The sequence below is a fragment of the Macaca nemestrina genome, chromosome 4, assembly GCF_043159975.1.
Source record: "Macaca nemestrina isolate mMacNem1 chromosome 4, mMacNem.hap1, whole genome shotgun sequence".
NCBI classification, from domain to species: domain Eukaryota; kingdom Metazoa; phylum Chordata; class Mammalia; order Primates; family Cercopithecidae; genus Macaca; species Macaca nemestrina.
The window spans coordinates 56,470,858-56,490,562 of NC_092128.1; the positions used below are offsets into that span (position 1 = coordinate 56,470,858).

Genomic DNA, 19,705 nt, shown 5'->3' on the forward strand with positions numbered 1-19,705 from the left:
CACTTTGGGAACCAATTTGGCTGTTTCCTATAAAATTAAATATATGTTTAGATTATGACCCAGAAATTCCACTCTTGGTATTACCCAAGAGAAATGGAAACTTGTAGTTACATGAAGACTTGTACTCAAATGTTCATAGCAACTTGATTCATAGTAGCTAAAAAGTGGAAACAAATCAAATGTCTATCAATTGGTGAATGGCAAATAAAATGTGGTTTATTTATGCAATGGAATTGAACTCAGCAATAAAAGGAATGAAATACTGATACCCACAACAATGTAGAAGAATCTCAAAAACCTTACACTAGATGATACAAGCCAGACACATCTATAATTCTGTTTTAGTTTGATCTGCTATGAAAAAGTACTGTAGACTGTGTGGCTTATAAACAACACAAATGTTATTTCTCACAGTTCTGGAGACTGGAAGTCAGAGATCAGGGTGCCAACACAGTCAACTTCAGGTGCAGGCCCTCTTCCAGGTCGCAGACTGCCAGCTTCTCATTGTAGCCTCACATGGCAGAAAGCAAGCGAACTGTGCGGCCTCTTATTACAAAGGCGCTTCCACAGGTTCCATTCCAACTACCATCACATTGGGGTTAAATTTTAACATATGAATATTGGGGCGAGGGACGTAAACATTCTGTACACAACAGATTATCTTTACATGAAATTCTAGAAGAGGCAAAACTACTAGTGGTTATCATGTGCCAGTGAGTGAGCGGATGGGAATGGGAGGGGATAGGGTGAGGGACTGATTGTAAAGGGGCATGAAGAAATTTTTAACACTTTATTTATTTATTTATTTATTTATTTATTTATTTATGTGTTTAGAAAGTGCCTCAGATAGAAAGAACTTTTTAAGAGTGAGAGAAACTTTTGTGGTAGTGATCACACAGCTGTCAACATTTGTAAAATCTCATCAAATTGTACACTTAAACTTGTGAGTTTTATTGCATATGAATTATACCTCAAAAAAGCTAATTTAAATTAAAAAAAAAAACCCTTTATTCATGATTCCCTTTCCTCTCCTCCTCCTGGACATGAGGCCTGTGTTCAGGGACGTTAGATAGCGCTGTGGTTTCAGGCTGGTTGTCCGGCCGACGGCTGGTGTCTGACCATGCAGGCTCCTCCTGAGATGTGCATCCACCTGGGTCTCAGATGTGGGTCTTAATGCTGGCGTCTTCTGAGAGTTCTGTATCCCCACCTGGCTCGCAGTTGTCTGGTGCACAAAGCTTTCTGGATCAGTGTCCTTTCATCCCAGTTTCAAGGACTTTTGTGGGGTAGTGCTCCCAACCAGCCTCTGCACCTCTCCCGTGCCACTCTGTGACCTCTCTTGTGCCCTCTCTGCCTAGTCATCTGTGCTTCATCACATAAAGAAATGAAGATGGTGATGGCTCTGGAACCTTGCCACTTTTTCCAAGTACCACCTGGGAAAGGAGGCACATTACCCCCTTGATATTCTTGAATGTTCAGGTTCCACCATTTCCTTTCCTAAGACTTGTCCTGGGTAGATGAGGTACCTCAGAGGCTTACACTAATTTGTTTTTCTCACCAACTCTCTTTGTTCTCCAAATCAGAGAGATCTATTTATTTATTTTTACTTTTAATTTATTCTTCCAATGAAAAGGTAGGAAAATTGGCTTGGGAAATATTATTCTAACTCTATAATTAATGTCAGAGCCATTACCTTCAAAGGAAGAAAATAAATTGAGTAAGGGATGCTGCCCAAGGAAAGAGAAAGACTAAAGTGGAGATCTGCCAAGGGCCAGTGAAAGCCTCAGAACAGGAAATACTTACGCAACAAAAAGAGGAGGCTATGAAATTTGTAGACATGGGAGAGGGAACTTTGCCTACTTCACTTGTTATCTAAGGTGGCTCTTTCCCTGACTTAGAGCTGACTTGTATTCTTTTAAAGTCTTTTCTTTAATGGTGTTGCTCCCTTTCCCCTGATCTAATAGCCTATGTCCTATACACCCTTTCTTATCCCAGATTTAAATGTTTCACAGTGAGAACTGAAGATAAGGTCTTTTAAGGCTCTCACACCAAAGCCTAAAGGAGTGCTCTGGGACAAATTCATGCCAAAGAGGACCCAGACCATCTTTTCCAGCCTATAGATAACTGAAATATTTGGTCCAGCTCCAGGATGACCTGTTTTTATTTGTTCCTTGTCAAAATAATGTAAGGTACATTATGTATGAAATAAAATGAACAAGGCGCTGGTGGGAGGGAGTTGACATTTATCGAGGCCAACATGCTGAGATCTGGGCTGAGACACATGCATTGTCCAATTTAATCCTCACGATAACATTGAAATCATCTTGCAGTTTAGGAAACAGCTACTAAGAGGTTGCATATTTTGCCCAAAGTCACCCAGGAAGGAGAGGAATGAGATTCAAGCCTAAATTGATGGACTTCAAAGTAGTTCTTTCCATGACCCCATGCTGCCATCCTGGTAGACTAAGTCAAAACCAATAGTCTCAGTTTCAGATAAAAGAAGCAGCAAGGTGGAGGAGCAGGTGGAAGAAGGAAGGAACCTGGCTAATAGAAACCAGTGGTGGGAAGCAGTGATAGTCCATATTTCATGGAGGTCTTTGCTAAGCAAACAGATCCATCTAGGTCCACAGTTCCTATTAACCAGGGTGTGAGAAAGAGGAAAGGGGTAAATGAAAAAGCAGGTTTGCAAGGCATTAGATAAGATATATAGACCAGTATTGTGATGTTATACACATCCTTTTTGGTATCGTCTTTAAAAATTCAAGTAAGGAGGACAGTGGGACTTTTCTAATGTGTACATTTTCATAGCAAGCAAGAGGAGTGACCTCCAGTGTGAGCATTCTAGATTGCATCCAAACAGGCAGAATTTCTGCTTTACAGACCTTCTAGAAGACCGTCAGCTTTAGACCTACCCGGGCATTTCAAATCTCTTACAAGATTTGGAACTCTTAGACTCTGCTCACTGCTAAATTATTTGGAAACTAATTAAGGGAACTGATAGCGCCTTTCAGGCACCTTTTGAATTTCTGAGGCCTGCCTAAACTTGCAGAATGACTGTAAATTATTACAGATGTAAGAACAGTGTTTCTTGCCACACTGTGTATATTCGAAGGTTGTCCTTTTGTTTGTAACTATAGCAACAAGTTCTATAGCCCACTGTTTTGCTCAGCTCAGCCTTGCCACCTCAGGGACTGCCTAATAATTGCTGCTCAACAATAATTTGTCTTTAACTGATTTACACTGTGTTGGCTTGCTTTTTCTAAAAGAGTCCTAGCCTTAACACTGTTGCAGTGACAGAAGTCAAATTGTGTCAGCCCGCCTGTATTGTTGATCCTGCTTTTGGCTATTGAAGGCCAAGAGGGAAGGGCTTTGCTAAGACCACAGAGAGAGTCTTGCATGGTATAATAGGAAAGAGTGAGGGATTTGGAGCCAGGTGACATGGGTTTAAATAAATACTGCCAATCCTTGCTGTGTGATCTTGTGCACATCATTTATACTCTCTGTCAATTTCCTCCTGTACAAAATGGAGGTAATTCTTATGGTATGTGGTTGTTAGGACAAATGAAGTAATACAAGGGAAAGTTTTGTTTAAATTGTAAAGGGTTATATAAATATTATTATTAGGCGCACTGAACAAGAGTGCTTGCATGCTGACAAGGGCAACCAGGAGGGTGTGTTGGAAACACATCCTGTCTGTTTCTATGGCAGTTCTGCCTCATGTAAGGTGCTGCCCCGTGATAAGCCCACATGTTATACCTACTCAGAAATAAGTAATACAGAGCTTGTTTTGATTATGTAGGTTTCCGAGAAGAAAGGGAATAAATGTATAAGATGCTTTAAAGAGAGAGTGAGGAACTTTTCTTGGGTCTGTGCTTGGGTTATGGTAGGAGTGGGCAAAGAAAGGCAAGGGGATGGTGAAATGAAGGAGAAGGCGTAGAGCTCTCTCAGCACTCTTCCATCCTCGGGAGGGGTGCTGATTCTATCATAGAGCCTTGGGTTCTCCACCATCATGTTGCAATTAACAGATTCCTCATGGATTACACATGCACATAATCTAAGATGTAACTGTTTAACACGTCTGAACATTAACTTTAAAGGCCAGATATGCCCTTGAAGCTTTCTTTCAGAGGTTTGCTATTTGTGTGTTTGTGTGGTTTTAATTGAAGGTAGTTCCAACCCCACTGTTACTTTAACACTTCAATTATGAGGCAATTTTTATCTGTACATATTTACTGCAAGAGTTTTCATTTTTCCTTTCCTTTAAGATTCTTTTTGTTTTTCCTGTAGGATTCTTTTCTTTTCAGGATTCTTTTTTCAAAAGTCCTCTGTATCATTTCTTTCAGGAAAAAAAAAATGTTGTGGTTTGATTTGTTGGGTCTTTGAATAACAACATTTTTACTTTCTTTCTTAAAAAAAGCATCTCCATAAATATATATACCTACTATGTACCCACAAAAATAAAAATAAATAAAATAAAATATGTATCTACATCTTAAAAAATGTTTCAAGCCTAACTTTGTCTTTGTATGGTAAAAATGTGCATAGTATAATTGTACATAGAATATAAAATATAGGCAGGAATAACTGCAATAATTTTATCTGTGGCATTTAGGACTATTAAGTTAGTTCTATCTGACATTGTTGCTGTTGTCCATTAAACGGATCTGAGGTATGCCTCATGTCAGATTGGCTGCCCAATATTCTGAGCCTGTCATATAGTGGACCAGAGGCCCCGTAGGATGAACCTTAGATTTTATAGACTTTCGATGTTATCTCCAAAAGATAATATACATGTAATTACCAGAGATACACTGACAGAATTGAAGGCACTTGTCATACAACTTTATACCAGAATTTTTGTAACCCAGTTTTGACTATTCTGTGTTTTTTTTTTTTTTTAACATGTTAGGAAACTAAAACAAAACAAAACAAAACAAAACATTGGAAGTGCCCCAGAGTTCTCCCTTCCTTCAAGGGGTCAGCTCTGAGTTCCTGTAGAAACATCTTGTAATTAACCTTGTAGAAACATCTTGTAATTAACCTTGTAGAGCAATGGGCTGCTGGGGGAAGGAGCACCCAATCTTATCTTCAGGGCAGTCAGAAGAGCCAAGTCACAAAAAAAGAACAGGCAGGTTCTATGTGGGGCTAGGAGAGAAAGAAATCATATTCGACTTTACATTACACCCTGCTGTTTCTAAAATGAGCAAAACCTGTGCTTGTTCAGCGATGAGTAATATCGAAAGACAGTGTGGTTTTCTGCTGCAGCTTTCTTGAAGCATTTCCATTTTATTGTCCAAAAGTCACATTGTTTGTGCATCCTGCCCCATTCTCTGGAGCATGCAGTATTTGATTTTTACACATGCTCCTTGTATCTATCTAGAAATTTTTCCTTAAGAATTCAAAATCAAAACGATGATCACCAATGTTTCGTTTGAAGAAGAGGAATTACTGATGTGTATTACAAAACAAGGGGTACCCTGCAATGTTTATTGCTTAATTATTCTTTGTGAAGCTTCCTATTTTGGCTTATTCATGTCCTCTGCTCTCTTAAAATCCCCTTAAGACCACATCCTCTTCTCTTCAGACTCCTACAGCATCGCGTGGTACTGCCTTGCCTCCTTCCAGTGGGGGCCGCTTCTCTACAGAACTTGCTATGCCGGTGGTGCTCCCTATAAGTGTGCAGTGTGTGGCCACCCTGTTTTTGTGGTTCAAGTTATCATAGCACCAATTTCAGTTAAAACTTTTAGAATTTTATGTCTGTGATTTTTTTTTTTTTTTTTTTTTTTTTAAACAGAGTCTCTCGCTCTGTCACCCAGGCTGGAGTGCAGTGGCGCGATCTCGGCTCACTGCAAGCTCTTCCTTCCGGGTTCACGCCATCCTCCTGCCTCAGCCTCCCGAGTAGCTGGGGCTACAGGTGCCTGCCACCGTGCCCCCGCTAATTTTTGTATTTTTAGTAGAGACGGGGTTTCACCGTGTTAGCCAGGATGGTCTCTATCTCCTTACCTCATGATCCGCCCGCCTCGGCCTCCCAAAGTGCTGGGATTACAGGCGTGAGCCACCGCATCCGGCCTGTGTCTGTGATTTTTCATTAACTTGTCTTGCTGCTGGTCTGTGGGTCCCCTCAGGTCAGGAACCTTGTCTGGTCTTGCTCAACACTATCTCCTACCGATAACACAGTGGCTGGGTCCTAGCCTCCAGATTGTTTCCTTGCCTCTAAATTCACACCTTTTCCAAGCCATTCTTCTCATTGTCAGCAATATCTTTACAACTCCGCCATAGCTCCTAATGCCCAGAGTTGAAGTCCCAAATTCCAGGCTACCAGTTGCTTTTTCAGCCTTATGTACTTTCCTAAGAACGTTGCTTTTTATTTGTGCTTATTTTACCTCAGCTTATGTGACAGAGAACTAGTTCTTTCCCTGCCTTCCTTTCTCTTCAGATTATACATTGTTTGCATATTTGTAAAGTCTTTATCTTTATAGGAAAACTCAATAAATATTTACTTAATTGATTTAGGCGTTCTGGAGATATAAGTCTCTAGAATTACCATACCTGACAGCTATGTAGTTCTTCCTATGCCAGGAATTTAAGGTGTTATATTAAACATTCTCTGTTTATACCACTGTAGCCTGAGAATATATTTTATTCTATTATTTTCTTTATAGCTCTCAATCATATTGCCTGCAATATAGTAATGTTAATACAATGGGCTTTGCAATCCTATATTAACTGTCTTTGGATATTTATTGTTTTTTTTTTTTTTTTTTTTTTTTTTTGAGACAGAGTTTCACTCTGTTGCCCAGGCTACAGTGGAGTAGCACTATCTTGACTCACTGCAACCTCTGCCTTCCGGGTTCAAGCAATTCTCCCGCCTCAGCCTCCTGAGTAGCTGGGATTACAGGTGCCCGCCACCATGCCTGGCTAATTTTTGTGTTTTTAGTAGAGACGGGGTTTCACCATGTTGGCCAGGCTGGTCTCTAACTTCTGACCCTGTGATCTGCCCGCCTCGGCCTCCCAAAGTACTGAGATTACAGGAGTAAGCCACCATGCCTGGCCATATGTTTATTGTTTTATCCATTAAACTTTGTTACCTGGTTAAGTCCTTTCTTGCCTATTTAATTAGATTAATTAGTGTTTTCTTTGTTTTAATTCACACAGGCTTTTTAATATTTTCCTTTGTTGTGTTTTCTGTCACTACTCACTCTTCATCTTTTCCTTTTTAAAAAAACACATTATTGAGGTATGGTTGATGTATAAAATACTGTACATATTTATTGTATACATCTCAATGAGGTTGGGGATAAGTATACACCCATGAAACCATCAACCATCATCAATCTCATAAACATATCTATCACCTCCCAAAGTTTTATCCACCCCTGTGTTATTATTTTTGTTGTTGTTTTATCATAAGATCTACTCTCTTAGTAATTTTATGTATACAAAAGAGTATTGTTAGCTACAGGCGCTATGCCGTCTAGTAGATCTTCAAAACTTATTTATCTTGCATAGCTAAAATTTTGTACTCTTTAACCATTGCTCCCCAATTTCTCCTACCCCAAGTCCCTGGCAGCCACCATCCCACTCTGCTTCTATGAGTTTGACTACTTTAAGTTCCATATTTAAGTGAGATCATACAGTATTTGTATTTCTCTGTCTGCCTAAATATTTCATTTTCTATCCATGATGTTGCAAATGGCAGAATTTCCTTTTTCTATGGCTGTAAAATGTTCCATTGTATACATATATCACAATTTCTTTGTGCATTCATATGTCCATGGAAATTTATGTTTATTCCATATCTTGGCTTTTGTAAATAGTGATGAAATGAATGTGGGAGTGCCAATATCACTTTGAGATCCTGATTTCAATTCATTTGGATATATAACCAGAAGAACTACTGGATAATAAGGAAGGTTTATTTTTAATTTTTTGAGGAAACTTCATACTGTTTTCTATAATGGTTTTACCAACTTATATTCCCACTAACAGTGTACAAGGGTTTCTTTTTCTTCACATACTCATCAACAATTACTATCTTTTGTTTTTTCAATTATAGCCATCCTAACAGGTGTGAGGCAATATCTTATTGTGGTTTTGATTTGCATTTCCCCAATGGTTGGTAATGTTGATCACCTTTTTATGTACTTGTTGGCCATTTCTATGTTTTCTTTGGGAAAATGTCTATTCAGCTCCATTACCCATTTTTAATGGGATTATTTGAGTTGTTGCTATTCAGTTGTATAAGTTCCTTGTGCGTTTTGGATGTTAACCCCTTATCACATATATAGTTTGCAAATATTTCCTCCCATTCCATAGGTTGCCTTTTCATTTTGTTGATTGTTTCTTTTGCCGTGCAGAAGTTTTTTAGTTGGATGTCATCTCACTTTATTTTTCCTTTTGTTGTCTGTGCTTTTGGTGTCATACCCAAAATATCATCACTAAAACCAATGTCAAGGACCTTTTTCCTATATTTTCTTCTAGGAGTTTTATGCTTTCAGATCTCATGTTTAATTCTTTAATCTAGTTTGAGTTAATTTTTGTGTGTGATGTAAAACAAGGGCCTGATTTCATTCTTTGGCATGTGGATATCCAGTTTCCCTAACACCCTGTATTGAAGAATCTATGTTGTGCATTCTTGACATCCATGCCCAAAATTACTTGACTATATATGCATTGGTTCATTTCTGGGCTCTCTATTTTGTTCCATTGGTCTTTTTTTTTTAATGCCAGCACCATACTGTTTTGATTACTATAACTGTGTCTACAATTAGAAATCTGAATATGCGATTTTTTCTAGCATTGTTGTTCTTGCTCAAAGTTGGTTTGGCTATTTGGGGTCCTTTATGGTTCCATATAAATTTTAGGATTTTTTTCTATTCCTGTGAAAAAATGCCTTTGGAATTTTATAGAGATTGCAGGTTGAACCTGTAGATTGCTTTGTGTAGTAAAACCATTTTAACAATATTAATTCTTCTAAACCATAACATGGGATACCTTTCCATTTATTTACGTCTAATTTCTTTCACTGGAGTTCTGTATTTTCCAGTGTACAGATCTTTCATGTCCTTGGTTAAATGTATGCCTAAGTATTTTTATTCTAAAGGTTAAAGTTTTTCTGATGATCTCGATCAGAACTCTCTTGTAGTATCTTTTAGTTGCTTCCCTATGTAAATACTTTACTTGCTCTAAAATATTTAGAATGTTTTCAGAATAATAGAGATTGAAAACTTTGGCAAACTGAGGAATTTGTACAAATTCAGCATGGTACTTATCATTTGTTGCCCAGGGAAGCTGTATCATATTTAAAGGTGCAGTGCTCTGAGAAATTGTCTGAACCTAAGTTTTCAAAGTTAATACCATCTTTATTATAAAGATTTCAAGGCCAGGAGTGGTGGCTCGTGCCCGTAATCCTAGCACTTTGGGAGGCCAAGGCAGGTGGATCACCTGAGGTCAGGAGTTTGAGACCAGCCTGGCCAACATGGTGAAACCCCGTCTCTCCTAAAAATACAAAAATTAGCCAGCTGTGGTGGCACACGCCTGTAATCCCAGCTACTCGGGAGGCTGAGGCAGGAGAATCACTTGAACCTGGGAGGCAGAGGTTATTGTGAGTGGATAATGCACCACTGCACTCCAGCCTGGGAGACAGAGCAAGATTCTGTCTCAAAAAAAAATACACATATATACATATTTTTAAAATAAATAGATGTACTGTACTATACTTTGCAACCCTTTCAAAATAGCAGAAAATTGGAAACATTCTGTATGTTTATAAATAGGAAATTGAGTAACCTATAGTACATCTATGCAAAGGAGTGCTATGCAGCTATGAAAAGGAATGAGGTCTATCTCTGTATATTCCTCTAAAGTTCTTTAGGATATATTATTAAGTCTAAATGTCTAAGTTTTGTTTCAAAATAATCTAGAGAGTTAAGAGGGGAAGTGGAAAGGTTATAGATAAAATTGCTCATGAATTGATATTTGTTGAAGCTGATTAATGCGTACGTGAGGATTCATTGTACTAATCTACTACTTTTGTTTATATTTGAAACACTTTTCTTTTCTTTCTTTCTTTCTTTTTTTTTTTTTTTTTTTTTTTGAGACAGAGTCTCGCTGTGTCTCCCAGGCTGGAGTACAATGATGTGATCTCAGCTCACTGCAACCACCACCCACGGGGTTCAAGTGATTCTCCTGCCTCAGCCTCCCAAGTAGCTGGGATTACAGGCGCACACCACCATGCCTGGCTAATTTTTTGGGTATTTTTAGTAGAGATGGGGTTTCACCATGTTGGCCAGGCTAGTCTTGAACTCCTGACCTCAGGTAATCCACCTGCCTCCGTCTCCCAAAGTGCTGAGATTACAGGCATGAGTCACCATGCCCGGCCTTTGAAACACTTCTTAATAAAAAGGTTAAAAATAAGATATAGCCTAATGTTCTGAAGGAAATATTTTTCTGGGATATTCATTCACGTTTAATATCCACGAAAGGATTGAGTATACATATTTTAGTTTATTCACAAAACAAATTTAAATATATAGCCAAACCATTTTTAGCTGCTTGAAGATTTAAGCAATAAACTGTGATTACTTAGCAAATATAAAGTATTGTAATGTCATAATAATAATAGTTATTAAAAAAAAACACTATAGGCACTGAAAAAAGCGAACGTGTGTTAAAGGAAGGGAAGTCAGATGATACCACTGGCTATTAACATCACATAACAACAGACAATCAGATATTTGGAGCCTCCTGATGGAAGTGTATGTTACCACCTATGAAGTATTGTTGTAGCAGCAGGAAGAGGAAAACAAGTACATGTATAATTTACGGCTGTGGCAGAAAATTAGAGACAGCAGAGTAGAAGCTCAAGTCCAGAGGCATTATCATGTTTAATCTGCACATCTTTTTGAAACATAAAAATTAGTTGTTGTTTTGTTTTACTAATTTTACCCCATTTTAGAGAGGAGTAAATTTAATGAATAAATGATATGTCTGTGACCACCTGACTAACACATTCAAGAACCCAGAACCTACCAAGCCTTCTGGCTTCATATGATAGAACATGCTTTCCATGTTATAGAGTGAGGCTCAGTGTCATCAAGAAAGAGCCAATCCAATAAGATAGACATGAGAAAGGATACATATTCAGCAGAAGATTCAGACCTTAAAAGCATCTTTCAAAGCAGTTCATGCATCTTTCAAAAGCATCTTACAATTGCAGTTATCTTCTCTGGCAAGAGAAGAGTGTAAGTATGATATTCTGTTGATTTAGTGAAGATTCATGTATTTCTGAGATCAAAAAGAGCTGCTGATGATATTGGCATTCTCTTATACAATGGAGGCATTTTACCCACTCTCTCTCCAGAAGGGCAGTCATCCCAATGTCACCAAAGTGGGCCAATGGAGGCCTTGCTGACTAAGACAGAGTTCTTTTAGAAACTTCTGTGGATCTACTTGAATACATGGCCAAATCAATGGCTAATATACAGGGCCGGCTTCAGCTTCATAGATGTATGACCTACATAGTCACACAAAGATCTGCTCTCAGAAGAGCCCTGCACTTGTTTTAATGCTCTGCTGTCACCATTTTTAAATACTTAAAATTTTATTTTTGAGCTTGAGTTTTGTAAATAAAGTCTGTTGGGACAATCGCACATTCACATGAGCAGCACAGATAGGCCAGGAAGCAGTGTGCACACGCACAGGCCTGAATCAGTGGCTGCAGCAGAGGGTGTGGGTGCCAAGCAAATAGGCCTGTGGCCTGGTGCTCAAAAGCATGCATCAGAGCAATCTGAGGTATCACAGAGTCTCAAGGCAGCCAGGCCAGCACTTGAGTGCATGTTGGCAAAAGCAATGGCAGCAATAGCAGCAGAAGCAACATGACAGCAAAAGTAATAAGGACAGCTACATCAGTGATGGCCTCAGGAGAAAGAAGAGGCTCTGCATGGGGACAGTTCTAGAACCTACCATGGGAGGCTGGTCCCCAGCACCTGTCCCTGTGGTATTTGCACATATAATAAGGAAAGAAACTATTGGCACTCATGCAGAAAACTTTTTTAGTAAAATATTACAAAATAAAAGCAAACACACAGACATTGCAATAAAACATGTCAAGGAGTTATTAGAATTATTCAGAGAGTTTAAAATCTCCAGTTTTGAAAACTGCTATAATATTGCAAATCAAATATCCATAAGTTTAGGAATTGAAATTAAAGATGATTGCATGTGACAGAAAATAATACTTTTCTAAGCTTGAATAAAGCTTATAAAGCTTTGAATAAATGAAGTATGAACAAGAAAGACCATTTTTAATTTTATTTTTTCTTTGTAATGGAACATACAACAATAGAATGCATATAAGCAAGTGTTTTATACAAAATATAAAGCCACTTTTGGATTATTGCACAACCTCCAGAAGTTACCAAAATTGTTAGAGGACACATTAAAATGAATGTTGAGGGGGGCGGAGCAAGATGGCCGAATAGGAACAGCTCCAGTCTCCAACTCCCAGCGCGAGCGACACAGAAGACCGGTGATTTCTGCATTTTCAACTGAGGTACTGGGTTCATCTCACTGGGGAGTGCCGGACGATTGGTGCTAGTCAGCTGCTGCAGCCCGACCAGCGAGAGCTGAAGCAGGGCGAGGCATTGCCTCACCTGGGAAGCGCAAGGGGGAAGGGAATCCCTTTTCCTAGCCAGGGGAACTGAGACACACAACACCTGGAAAATCGGGTAACTCCCACCCCAATACTGCGCTTTAAGCAAACAGGCACACCAGGAGATCATATCCCACACCTGGCCGGGAGGGTCCCACACCCACGGAGCCTCCCTCATTGCTAGCACAGCAGTCTGTGATCTACCGGCAAGGCAGCAGCGAGGCTGGGGGAGGGGCGCCCGCCATTGCTGAGGCTTAAGTAGGTAAACAAAGCTGCTGGGAAGCTCGAACTGGGTGGAGCTCACAGCAGCTCAAGGAAACCTGCCTGTTTCTGTAGACTCCACCTCTGGGGACAGGGCAATAACAAACACAGCCGAAACCTCTGCAGACACAAACGACTCTGTCTGACAGCTTTGAAGAGAGCAGTGGATCTCCCAACACGGAGGTTGAGATCTGAGAAGGGACAGACTCCCTGCTCAAGTGGGTCCCTGATCCCTGAGTAGCCTAACTGGGAGACATCCCCCACTAGGGGCAGTCTGACACCCCACACCTCACAGGGTAGAGTACACCCCTGAGAGGAAGCTTCCAAAGCAAGAATCAGACAGGTACACTCGCTGTTCAGAAATATTCTATCTTCTGCAGCCTCTGCTGCTGATACCCAGGCAAACAGGGTCTGGAGTGGACCTCAAGCAATCTCCAACAGACCTACAGCTGAGGGTCCTGACTGTTAGAAGGAAAACTATCAAACAGGAAGAACACCTACACCAAAATCCCATCAGTACATCACCATCATCAAAGACCAGAGGCAGATAAACCCACAAAGATGGGGAAAAAGCAGGGCAGAAAAGCTGGAAATTCAAAAAATAAGAGCGCATCTCCCCCGGCAAAGGAGCGCAGCTCATCGCCAGCAACGGATCAAAGCTGGACGGAGAATGACTTTGACGAGATGAGAGAAGAAGGCTTCAGTCCATCAAATTTCTCAGAGCTAAAGGAGGAATTACGTACCCAGCGCAAAGAAACTAAAAATCTTGAAAAAAAAGTGGAAGAATTGATGGCTAGAGTAATTAATGCAGAGAAGGTCATAAACGAAATGAAAGAGATGAAAACCATGACACGAGAAATACGTGACAAATGCACAAGCTTCAGTAACAGACTCGATCAACTGGAAGAAAGAGTATCAGCGATTGAGGATCAAATGAATGAAATGAAGCGAGAAGAGAAACCAAAAGAAAAAAGAAGAAAAAGAAATCAACAAAGCCTGCAAGAAGTATGGGATTATGTAAAAAGACCAAATCTACGTCTGATTGGGGTGCCTGAAAGTGAGGGGGAAAATGGAACCAAGTTGGAAAACACTCTTCAGGATATCATCCAGGAGAACTTCCCCAACCTAGTAGGGCAGGCCAACATTCAAATCCAGGAAATACAGAGAACGCCACAAAGATACTCCTCGAGAAGAGCAACTCCAAGACACATAATTGCCAGATTCACCAAAGTTGAAATGAAGGAAAAAATCTTAAGGGCAGCCAGAGAGAAAGGTCGGGTTACCCACAAAGGGAAGCCCATCAGACTAACAGCAGATCTCTCGGCAGAAACTCTCCAAGCCAGAAGAGAGTGGGGGCCAATATTCAACATTCTTAAAGAAAAGAATTTTAAACCCAGAATTTCATATCCAGCCAAACTAAGTTTCATAAGTGAAGGAGAAATAAAATCCTTTACAGATAAGCAAATGCTTAGAGATTTTGTCACCACTAGGCCTGCCTTACAAGAGACCCTGAAGGAAGCACTAAACATGGAAAGGAACAACCGGTACCAGCCATTGCAAAAACATGCCAAAATGTAAAGACCATCGAGGCTAGGAAGAAACTGCATCAACTAACGAGCAAAATAACCAGTTAATATCATAATGGCAGGATCAAGTTCACACATAACAATCTTAACCTTAAATGTAAATGGACTAAATGCTCCAATTAAAAGACACAGACTGGCAAACTGGATAAAGAGTCAAGACCCATCAGTCTGCTGTATTCAGGAGACCCATCTCACACGCAGAGACATACATAGGCTCAAAATAAAGGGATGGAGGAAGATTTACCAAGCAAATGGAGAAAAAAAAAAGCGGGGGTTGCAATACTAGTCTCTGATAAAACAGACTTTAAACCATCAAAGATCAAAAGAGACAAAGAAGGCCATTACATAATGGTAAAGGGATCAATTCAACAAGAAGAGCTAACTATCCTAAATATATATGCACCCAATACAGGAGCACCCAGATTCATAAAGCAAGTCCTTAGAGACTTACAAAGAGACTTAGACTCCCATACAATAATAATGGGAGACTTCAACACTCCACTGTCAACATTAGACAGATCAACGAGACAGAAAGTTAACAAGGATATCCAGGAATTGAACTCATCTCTGCAGCAAGCAGACCTAATAGATATCTGTAGAACTCTCCACCCCAAATCAACAGAATATACATTCTTCTCAGCACCACATCGTACTTACTCCAAAATCGACCACGTAATTGGAAGTAAAGCACTCCTCAGCAAATGTACAAGAACAGAAATTATAACAAACTGTCTCTCAGACCACAGTGCAATCAAACTAGAACTCAGGACTAAGAAACTCAATCAAAACCGCTCAACTACATGGAAACTGAACAACCTGCTCCTAAATGACTACTGGGTTCATAACGAAATGAAGGCAGAAATAAAGATGTTCTTTGAAACCAATGAGAACAAAGATACAACATACCAGAATCTCTGGGACACATTTAAAGCAGTGTGTAGAGGGAAATTTATAGCACTAAATGCCCACAAGAGAAAGCAGGAAAGATCTAAAATTGACACTCTAACATCGCAATTAAAAGAACTAGAGAAGCAAGAGCAAACACATTCGAAAGCTAGCAGAAGGCTAGAAATAACTAAGATCAGAGCAGAACTGAAGGAGATAGAGACACAAAAAACTCTCCAAAAAATCAATGAATCCAGGAGTTGGTTTTTTGAAAAGATCAACAAAATTGACAGACCACTAGCAAGACTAATAAAGAAGAAAAGAGAGAAGAATCAAATCGACGCAATTAAAAATGATAAAGGGGATATCACCACCGACCCCACAGAAATACAAACTACCATCAGAGAATACTATAAACACCTCTATGCAAATAAACTGGAAAATCTAGAAGAAATGGATAATTTCCTGGACACTTACACTCTTCCAAGACTAAACCAGGAAGAAGTTGAATCCCTGAATAGACCAATAGCAGGCTCTGAAATTGAGGCAATAATTAATAGCCTACCAACCAAAAAAAGTCCAGGACCAGATGGATTCACACCTGAATTCTACCAAAGGTACAAGGAGGAGTTGGTACCATTCCTTCTGTAACTATTCCAATCAATAGAAAAAGAGGGAATCCTCCCTAACTCATTTTATGAGGCCAATATCATCCTGATACCAAAGCCTGGCAGAGACACAACAAAAAAAGAGAATTTTAGACCAATATCCCTGATGAACATCGATGCAAAAATCCTCAATAAAATACTGGCAAACCGGATTCAGCAACACATCAAAAAGCTTATCCACCACAATCAAGTGGGCTTCATCCCTGGGATGCAAGGCTGGTTCAACATTCACAAATCAATAAACATAATCCAGCATATAAACAGAACCAAAGACAAGAACCACATGATTATCTCAATAGATGCAGAAAAGGCCTTTGACAAAATTCAACAGCCCTTCATGCTAAAAACGCTCAATAAATTTGGTATTGATGGAACGTACCTCAAAATAATAAGAGCTATTTATGACAAACCCACAGCCAATATCATACTGAATGGGCAAAAACTGGAAAAATTCCCTTTGAAAACTGGCACAAGACAGGGATGCCCTCTCTCACCACTCCTATTCAACATAGTGTTGGAAGTTCTGGCTAGGGCAATTAGGCAAGAGAAAGAAATCAAGGGTATTCAGTTAGGAAAAGAAGAAGTCAAATTGTCCCTGTTTGCAGATGACATGATTGTATATTTAGAAAACCCCATTGTCTCAGCCCAAAATCTCCTTAAGCTGATAAGCAACTTCAGCAAAGTCTCAGGATACAAAATTAATGTGCAAAAATCACAAGCATTCTTATACACCAGTAACAGACAAACAGAGAGCCAAATCAGGAATGAACTTCCATTCACAATTGCTTCAAAGAGAATAAAATACCTAGGAATCCAACTTACAAGGGATGTAAAGGACCTCTTCAAGGAGAACTACAAACCACTGCTCAGTGAAATCAAAGAGGACACAAACAAATGGAAGAACATACCATGCTCATGGATAGGAAGAATCAATATCGTGAAAATGGCCATACTGCCCAAGGTAATTTATAGATTCAATGCCATCCCCATCAAGCTACCAATGAGTTTCTTCACAGAATTGGAAAAAACTGCTTTAAAGTTCATATGGAACCAAAAAAGAGCCCGCATCTCCAAGACAATCCTAAGTCAAAAGAACAAAGCTGGAGGCATCACGCTACCTGACTTCAAACTATACTACAAGGCTACAGTAACCAAAACAGCATGGTACTGGTACCAAAACAGAGGAACCAATGGAACAGAACAGAGTCCTCAGAAATAATACCACACATCTACAGCCATCTGATCTTTGACAAACCTGAGAGAAACAAGAAATGGGGAAAGGATTCCCTATTTAATAAATGGTGCTGGGAAAATTGGCTAGCCATAAGTAGAAAGCTGAAACTGGATCCTTTCCTTACTCCTTATACGAAAATTAATTCAAGATGGATTAGAGACTTAAATGTTAGACCTAATACCATAAAAATCCTAGAAGAAAACCTAGGTAGTACCATTCAGGACATAGGCATGGGCAAAGACTTCATGTCTAAAACACCTAAAGCAACGGCAGCAAAAGCCAAAATTGACAAATGGGATCTCATTAAACTAAAGAGCTTCTGCACAGCAAAAGAAACTACCATCAGAGTGAACAGGCACCCTACAGAATGGGAGAAAATTTTTGCAATCTACTCATCTGACAAAGGGCTAATATCCAGAACCTACAAAGAACTCAAACAAATTTACAAGAAAAAAACAAACAACCCCATCAAAAAGTGGGCAAAGGATATGAACAGACATTTCTCAAAAGAAGACATTTATACAGCCAACAGACACATGAAAAAATGCTCATCATCACTGGCCATCAGAGAAATGCAAATCAAAACCACAATGAGATACCATCTCACACCAGTTAGAATGGCAATCATTAAAAAGTCAGGAAACAACAGGTGCTGGAGAGGATGTGGAGAAATAGGAACACTTTTACACTGTTGGTGGGATTGTAAACTAGTTCAACCATTATGGAAAACAGTATGGCGATTCCTCAAGGATCTAGAACTAGATGTACCATATGACCCAGCCATCCCATTACTGGGTATATACCCAAAGGATTATAAATTATGCTGCTATAAAGACACATGCACACGTATGTTTATTGCAGCACTATTCACAATAGCAAAGACTTGGAATCAACCCAAATGTCCATCAGTGACAGATTGGATTAAGAAAATGTGGCACATATACACCATGGAATACTATGCAGCCATCAAAAAGGATGAGTTTGTGTCCTTTGTAGGGACATGGATGCAGCTCTAAACCATCATTCTTAGCAAACTATCACAAGAACAGAAAACCAAACACCGCATGTTCTCACTCATAGGTGGGAACTGAACGATGAGATCACTTGGACTCAGGAAGGGGAACATCACACACAGGGGCCTATCATGGGGAGGGGGGCGGGGGGAGGGATTGCATTGGGAGTTATACCTGATGTAAATGACGAGTTGATGGGTGCAGCACACCAACATGGCACAAGTATACATATGTAACAAACCTGCACGTTATGCACATGTACCCTACAACTTGAAGTATAATAATAATAAATAAATTTAAAAAAGTGAATGTTGAATAAATTTACATTTAAAATTAAATTCACAGAGGAAGCTGGTTTTTAGAAAGAGTTAAATCTTTTTAGAAACTTGTTCTATAAGAATCATCAGCTCAAACGGTTATATTTTGAAATGATTTATCAGAAATTTATCTAAATGTTATCACAGCCTATAAATATTCTTATAAACTTCAGTGAAAGATACATGAGCAGGAAGATTCTTCTCAAATTAAAAATTGCCAAAAATTATGTATGATCTTGCATTTCCCAAGAGCAACTCACATCACTTTCAGTTTGATCAATTAAAAATGAAATTACAATGAGTATAAATTTTGATGATCTAGTAAATTAATTTGCAGAAAAGTGAGCCAGAAAAATCTTATGATTAATCAAGATATTATTGTTATTTTATTATATAAAATTGTGACATCAAAAATATTTTCTTAGGATTCATTGCTATTCACTTAGTTTTTGTTGCTATTCATGTATTGCTATTACCCCATCACATTTTATAATAAAATATTTTTAAAGGGAAGACTTTTTATATATTAGTAACTTTCAGAGGACATTTTTCTGACATTTTGACAAGGAATCCCACATTTGTTTTTTTGTACTGGGTCCTGCAAATTATGTAGGTCACCCTGCCAATATGATTTTAGGAAGAAAAATTTCTGAAGCTGGTGTTAGCAGTTGCCCACAGCAATTACAGAAGAACCTCAGTTTTGCTCCTGTGGGACTTCGGTTTTGGACAAACTAACCTACCAATAAGGAGTGAATGAATTATTGTTACTGCATTGATTTAGTATTAAGCATTTTATTTCTGAAAATTCAAGTAAACTTTTGCAATTGTAATATTCTTTGAACATTAGAAGAAGAGCAGAACTTGTTTGTCCCATTGGCAATTATTTTTAGCACACATTCTAAGTATGTTATTTGTGAGGTGTTGAAGGTAAATGGGTAAATAAGAATATAATTTCTGTTCTAAGAAGTCCAATAAGGTAGACAATATGAAAAATAGTAAATTACAATACAGTATTTTAAGCACTTTTCTACAGAAATATGTACAAGGTATAGATTATAGAGGTATCAGAAAGCACACTTTGCTTTCTGATAA

At 39.0% G+C, this 19,705-nt stretch overlaps 1 protein-coding gene across 2 annotated transcripts in view; it reads left to right on the forward strand.

Annotated features, from left to right (window-relative positions):
• Positions 1 to 19,705, forward strand: part of LOC105475354 (coiled-coil domain containing 146) — a 191,171-nt gene that overhangs the window by 22,026 nt on the left and 149,440 nt on the right. Inside the window, exon 1 of one of the 2 annotated variants that reach the window (XM_071093973.1) lies at positions 12,532 to 12,550. The exons of the other annotated variant lie outside the window; for it this stretch is intronic. The gene's annotated coding sequence lies outside the window, so the exon portion shown is untranslated. Of the gene's footprint in view, positions 1 to 12,531; positions 12,551 to 19,705 lie in introns of those variants that run through there. 2 annotated transcript variants of the gene reach the window in all.